This window comes from Paroedura picta, chromosome 4 (genome assembly GCF_049243985.1).
Source record: "Paroedura picta isolate Pp20150507F chromosome 4, Ppicta_v3.0, whole genome shotgun sequence".
Classification (NCBI taxonomy): domain Eukaryota; kingdom Metazoa; phylum Chordata; class Lepidosauria; order Squamata; family Gekkonidae; genus Paroedura; species Paroedura picta.
Window position 1 is genome coordinate 63,200,450 of NC_135372.1, and position 7,387 is coordinate 63,207,836.

Genomic DNA, 7,387 nt, shown 5'->3' on the forward strand with positions numbered 1-7,387 from the left:
ATCCTTTCAGTATTTTGCAATGTTTATGTCCCTGGAGTCGAAAAACCAGTAGAGCAAGTGAATGGACTAGTAATCAGCATGCAGAGGCTTTCTTGTATTCTTTTGAATGCATTAACACTATTTGTGTCATCTCCAACCACCCCTTGATAATTTGATATACTATATTAAAGTCTATTCTTTGAAAAATTAGGATAAATATGGTAGGGTCCGCATACAAGAAAGAAACCATGCACATTCTGAAATTGCAAATTTGGAAAATTCACTAGGCCGACAGAATGGGGACAGAGAGATGTCAGTTTAATTGAAAATGAAGGAAATGGCAGGCTTACTGAAGAAATATATAAGATGGGGTATCTCCCCTCTTCTCCAAATAAACTTCTTGCAGGAGCTGAGGAAACAATGAAGGGGCAAATGGTAAAGCACAATTTCCCTAATTTCACCTGTCCTCAAAGCAGTTGTATGGGGAGGGGCTGCTAATATTTTTCTCTCATGTTGGGTGACCTGATTGTGAACTTCCCATTTTTTCCAGTTTGACTATAAAAGTCCACAATTGGGAGGGAGGAATAGAAGAACTCCATGCTTCACAAATCAATTTTGTGTGGTTGATCTCACAATCTCCTAAAAGCACATGGTCTGAAGATTGTTGTCCCAAAGGACAAGCTTCAGTCAGAAATACTGAGATAGGGACTAAGTGTTTTTGTTTCATTCAGACTTCTGAATTTCAATCTTGGCACCAGTAACCACAAAAACTGGATTTTACTCCCCAATTTAGGCTTAGAGGACTGGGCTGTGAGACTATCTAACCTTCTGATCTGTGAAGTCTAATTAGGTGCTCTTGAGAAACGGCAGTTATTCCTGCTAACAATATTACCCCCTTTCAGCAGAGGTTACAAATGCATCCCAGCTCTGTCTTTCTTCACAAAGTACTTGTGTGAGAGGGTGGGTAGACAGGGGGAGAGATAATCATAACTGCCCAGCAGAATGGGGACTGGAATTAACATTTCCTCAGTTGAAAAATCAGGCACAGAAAGATCTGTGATAAAAGCTCCAACATTTTGACTATTAAGTAATGATATGGGGTTAGGGGTGGGTCAGAGAGGGACAGTTTAGCTTTCTGGTTTGGTTGTCCTGACCCTGAAGCAGACTCTGGAGGTATAGTTTGCCCCATTGATGGTAGAGAAAACAGTACAGGTTACCTATATAATTTGGCATTCAACTCTTGCTCCCTACGCATAAGCCTGATAGAAATAGAGAGCTCAGCCCATGACTTCTCTCTGGCAGTAGAATTGTCCTTGATCTGATCATAGATCTTCTAGTCTTACTTTTAGTTAGACCCATAGTCCCACATGCTCCCTGTGACACCGGCTTTTATCTCTTGCATGTAATGGGCATTTTCAGCACTCTAAAAGTACCATATTTATTCATTAACTAGAAATAAAGCCCATTTTATTTCTGAATAAAATGGGCGCTAGGGGCCAGTCGAGACGAGGCGAAGGCTTCCCGGAGGTCTGGGCCGCGGGGGCGAGTGGGCTGCAACCTGGGGCGTTCTCCCGGCCACGGGCTGGTCTACTGGAGCTGGGAGAAGGTGGCAAGGCCCCCACCCACCCCAGATCATCCGGGGGGCTTCTCCCAGGGCCAGGAGGGGCCTGGCCGTGTCAGCGACGCGGCGAGGCCGGTCCTGGAGGCGGGAGAAGGTGGCAACCCACCCCCCACCCCGGAGTGTCTCGAAGCCTTCTCCTGGGCCCAGGAGCAGGCTCGCCGCGTCAGTGATGCGGCGAGGCTGCCTCGGGGGCCGGTAGAAGGCGGTGACAGAGCCCCCCACCCTGGAGCGTCCCAGGGCCTTCTCCCAGCCGTGGGAGAAGGCAGCCCCCCCACTGCGGACCATCTGTGGGCCTTCTCCCAGCTGCAGGAGAGGCCTCGGCGCGTCTTTGACATGGCAAGGCCGCTCCTGGGGCCGGGAGAAGGCGGCCAGCTGCCCACCCCGGACAGTCTCCTGGCTGCTCCTGGGGCCGGGAGAAGGCGGCGACCCACCCCACCACCCGGAGCGTCCCAGGGGCTTGTGACGGGCCGAGGAGCAGCCTCGCTGCGTCGCAGATGCGGCGAAGCTGCTCATTTGGCTGAGAGAACGGCTCCACCGACGGCGGCCCCCCCCATGGGCACTGTTCGCTGAGCTGGAGGAGCACCTGGGGCGGAGGACTCACCGTGCGGGCTGCCAGTTCAGTCTGTGCGGTGAGTCCCCGGCCGGACCAGGCGAGGCCAGGCCAAGCTGCCAACCCGCAAAGAGCGGCTCCCCATTGGCGGCTTGGCCCTGGATGGACATTCGGAGGGCTCAATTAGGAACCGCTTCGTGGCTCCTGATTGGGCCCTCCGAGTTTTTATCCCAGACAGGGCCCGCCCCTTTTATTTAATCCAAACAGCCCTTACCCTTTTATTTAATCCGCTCCACAGAAGCGGTTTAAGATAATTTGTAACCCTCAGAAATCTACATAGTTTAAAATGCTACTTGCTGGTTGCCCTGGCTTAGTCTGGGAAGTCTGACAGCTCTCTGGGGAATGGAACAAAGGAAGTACCACTTCCACGGTGTAAGAAGCACTCCCCCCCCCCCAGTCTCCCAAGTGGTAAGTTAACAGGTAGGCACTTGACAGAGGTTGGAAGAAAATCCTGTTCTTACAGTGTTCCATCGGCTTACCTAGAAGTAAATTACTGAGTTCTTGAGACTTATTGCCAGAGAGAAGTATACATAAGATTTTAGCTAAAGCAGATAGAACATTTGTTTCTATGGGTGAGTATTTGTAAAATACGAACTGTAGACATTTTGGAGGAAGCGTCCCTAATACGACATCACAGCACTGGGGAATATAATGCCAGGAGCATTACAGGAAAAGCAAACAACTGATTTAGTGATAAAGGCCATTAAATGCACTAGTTCAAAAATTCAGATGACATGGGCATAGCTTTGTGTGATGAATATTGTGTAAATGGTTCAAGTAAGGCTTTCCCCTTGCCTTCCTAATGAGACTGCTGAATTCCATATTCAAGGAAGCACCAACTTGCTTTTTCACAGTATTGAGAAGAAGGTAGGCTTGGACTGGTAAAATCCAATTGCACATGAACAGTAACAGCCTAAGTATATGAGACCCATGTTCATGGGCGTGCTCATTGACCACATATCCTGGGAGTTCTATGCTGAGAGTTCTCAGGTATATGGAGTGGTGGTGAAGTGTCCTTGACTGTGTTTTTAACTTGAAATGGCCTTGGAGAGCTCCTGTTTGCTCACTTAGGGATGTTTGTATGTACTTATGGACTATATAGAAGTTTTCTCAATGGGGCAAACAGCAATTCCCTAGGGACATTTCAGTTCAAAAAAATAGCATGGGAGGGAGGGAGGTTTGGGCACCCTGACACTCTTTTTCATTGAGGACATACCATATTAGTTAATCCTAACAGCACTTACTCACTTAGACAGTTAGGACCATCTCCTCCTTTATTAAGTTGTTTCTATTCTTGATAAAACCATTTTATTCTTTAAGCAGCTGGTACTTTGTCCCTATGCATATTTAAACTCTGCCAACATTTTGGAGATGCTGCCTAGCTACACTTGATACCATTAATTCACAGGATGCACTTGATACCATGATTTTGTATAGCAAGTTAAGTTAGGTAAAGGTAAAGGTATCCCCTGTGCAAGCACCGAGTCATGTCTGACCCTTGGGGTGACGCCCTCTAGCGTTTTCATGGCAGACTCAATACGGGGTGGTTTGCCAGTGCCTTCCCCAGTCATTACCGTTTTACCCCCCAGCAGCAAGCTGGGTACTCATTTTACCGACCTCGGAAGGATGGAAGGCTGAGTCAACCTTGAGCCGGCTGCTGGGATCGAACTCCCAGCCTCATGGGCAAAGCTTTCAGACGGCTGCCTTACCACTCTGCGCCACAAGAGGCTCATGTAAGTTAAGTTACACATGGCCTATTCTGTCAAAAAGAAATTTTATGATTTAAGTGGGCTGTTCTATGTACATAGCTGTAGGTAATTACAACTCTGCAGAATGTGTCTTCATGTGTTTACAGAATATTCTTCTCTTTCACATTTGATTGCATTTGCCTGACATTGGTACACAAGGGGCAAACTCCAAAGAGCTTTCATGTACTCTTGACTATGTATCAATCTCAGGTTTCAGTCTGGAACTGACATGGGATTGGTTAATGTCCTAGGCCAGGAGAAATATGGGGAGTGTGACCCTGTTGATTCTCTTCTCCTGGACCACTCAATAGTGATTGATATTTTTCTGTACTACCCTTTCTGAACAGTAGATTCCACAATGCACTGGAAATGATTCCTTCTGTTTACGAGGCTTGTTATATAGAGTTCTTCAGTGTTCAGGGTGTATTCTCCCCACGTTTTTGAACATGAAATTATTGGAGTAAGGTAAGACACCCTCAGTATACAGATAACACCCAGTTCCCTTTTCGTAAGATCCAAGGTTCATTACATGACCTGTCAGTTTCATATGTGCTGTAGTGACCTTGGGACAGGCCTATTGCAGTATGTTCTACATGGGACTGTCCTTGAAGCTTCCAGTCTCTAGTTCAGGGGTAGTCAAACTGCGGCCCTCCAGATGTCCATGAACTCCAATTCCCATGAGCCCCTGCCAGCGAATGCCAGTCAGTATCACGCTCAAATAACTCGAGGCAAAGCTCTGAATCAAAGCGGAGAGCCAGAGGAATCAATGAGCAAATGGGATGGCAAAGATAATGGAGAAAAACATAATGAAGTTAGCCTTATTAACTGACCTAATGTGATATTTGATAGTGGGTTTTTTGCCATCACATTTTGCTATACAAATGTGACTCTGCGCGATTACAAACAGTGGCATTTTAGGGGGAGTTGTTCAGTTATGAAGCTGTTTTTTCATGTCTATACTTACAAATGCATCCCTTTATGGTGGTTTTTGCAAAGGAATAGCTTTTGATACTTCAGTTCTGAGTGGGGACTTTCCCTTTCTTTTCCAGAAGAAATATTGAGATAAAGTTTAAAAAATTGAGGCTAATGTAAATAATCATGATGGGGTTGATGTACATAAATTTAACTGAACTGAATGGCCTAAATTTGACATGTTTGTGTATGCTTGTACAAACGCTGAATGAATGTTGACAGTGGAGCTGTCTTCTCAACCTGCCCATCTTAGCAATTGGAAAAAATCTTTTCTAGTATATATATATGAGCCTCTTGTGGCGCAGAGTGGTAAGGCAGCAGACATGCAGTCTGAAAGCTCTGCCCATGAGGCTGGGAGTTCAATCCCAGCAGTCGGCTCAAGGTTGACTTAGCCTTCCATCCTTCCGAGGTCGGTAAAATGAGTACCCAGCTTGCTTGCTGGGGGGTAAACAGTAATGACTGGGGAAGGCACTGGCAAACCACCCTGTATTGAGTCTGCCATGAAAATGCTAGAGGGCGTCACCCCAAGGGTGGTGGGGTGGGGTGAAAGAACTCTGTGGACAGCCTCCTACTCCCCCTAGGACAGCTGCAAGCAGCTGTTAGGGAACTCACTGGCAGGGGCAGCTCTCACGTGGCAGGGATCTGCAGCCTCCAAGTCTCAGAAGGAAGTGGAAGTAGGAGGGAGTGGTCAAGGGTGGGAAATGGAAGGCGATTGGCTGGCCACAGGACAGATAGGCAAGCTGGATGGAGGAGGAGGTACTCAGGGGTGGGACAACCGCCCTGACTGGGCGTTAAGTGGCACTCAAGCCATGAGACATGCTTCTCCTCCAATGCCGTACCAGAAATATTAAGTGGGACAGATATGCAGATTTCAGTTATATATTATGGGTCATAGTTGTTGGGGAAGTCACCCTGATTTGAAGTTTAATAGAAGATTTTCATAAATATAGCTAGCATCCATTAAAGAATTCCCATATCATTCTGGGCAGAGGGAATAAAAAACTAACCAACCCCAAGCTGACACTTTTTCTGGAAGAAGAGTTGGCTTTTCTCTACCCAAAGGAGTCTCAAAGTGGCTTACAGTCGCCTTCCCTTTCCTCTCTCCACAACAGACATCCTGTGAGGTAGGTGAGGCTGAGAGAGCACTGATATCACTGCTCGGTCAGAACAGCTTTATCAGCGCTGTGACGAGCCCAAGGTCACCCAGCTGGTTGCATGTGGGGGAGTGCACAATCGAACCTGGCAGGCCAGATTAGAAGTCCGCACTCCTAACCACTACACCAGACTCCTAACCACTACTCAAGAATGGTTCTTACATGTGGGAAAGTACTATCTGTGGAATGGATCCATAGTATCAATCCACCTTTTGCATGCTGCCCTTCATCATGGCAGGTTTTCCATGTCTGCCTAATTTTGCTCCTTTGTTCTGATTGATTGACATTTCTGCAGCTGCCATCTGATTCTTGTAGGGTAGCTATGTTAGTCTGTTGCAACAAAACAGTCTTCTAATACCTTAAGTGCCAAATTAAACTTGGGAGAGCCATATTCAAGACAGCATTTGGCAATGGAAACTTCACAGAGATGTTGTGAAGGTAAACTGAGGGAGAACCATGTTGCTCTGAACCACCTGGAGAATGGTGGGATGGCAACAGAAGAGTGGTTTCTAATTTTCAGCATTATTATTGTCATGTCCAGCATGAGTCCAAGGAGAGCCCTCTATACCATTATGATCCTGGGCCTTAGGCCAAGGGTAAGCAATCTTTTTAGTTTGAGGGTTAGCTCCTGACAAGTTGCTAGTTTGCCAGCAAACAGAAGGGAGAAAGATGAGTGCTGTGATGTGGCTGGTAGCAAGATGGGACCTAGAGCTTGGTTGGTGGTTCTTATGCTGCTAGCACCTCAAAGACGTTAATCATGGCTGCTTGGGACGGTCACCTGGGTGGAACCAGCTCTGATAATATTATGGCATGCTTTTCTGCCTAAGATTGACTGTATCTTCTTTAGGCCTCCCCAGAAGCTGCTATTCTTTCTCTGTAATCTGAAAGATATCTGCTGCTGCTACCTTTACACTTTTACCTGGATGCAAATCTCATTGAGCCAGTGCAGCTTACTTCAGAGTAAGTACATATAAGGTTATACTGTTGGTTTTCACTTTGCATGCTGTAGTAGTGACTGGAACCAGTCTAAATGTTCATTTGAAAATATCAGAGCATAAATATCACTTAAGCATCTCATGGTCTGATCACTTCTTTCAGTGCTTTGTAATTAAATTTTTGAATTGTGATGGCACATTTTCTCATTTATTTGATGACATTTGCTGCTCATGGGCCAGACTGATGTCTGGACCATATTGTGTAAGGACCGGAGCCAGTACATTAGTGAAACACTTATGCTTTTTGCAGTGTCTCATCTTACAATGAAAAGAACACAGTAGTTATCTTGCAAAAAGCATCTGTCAGC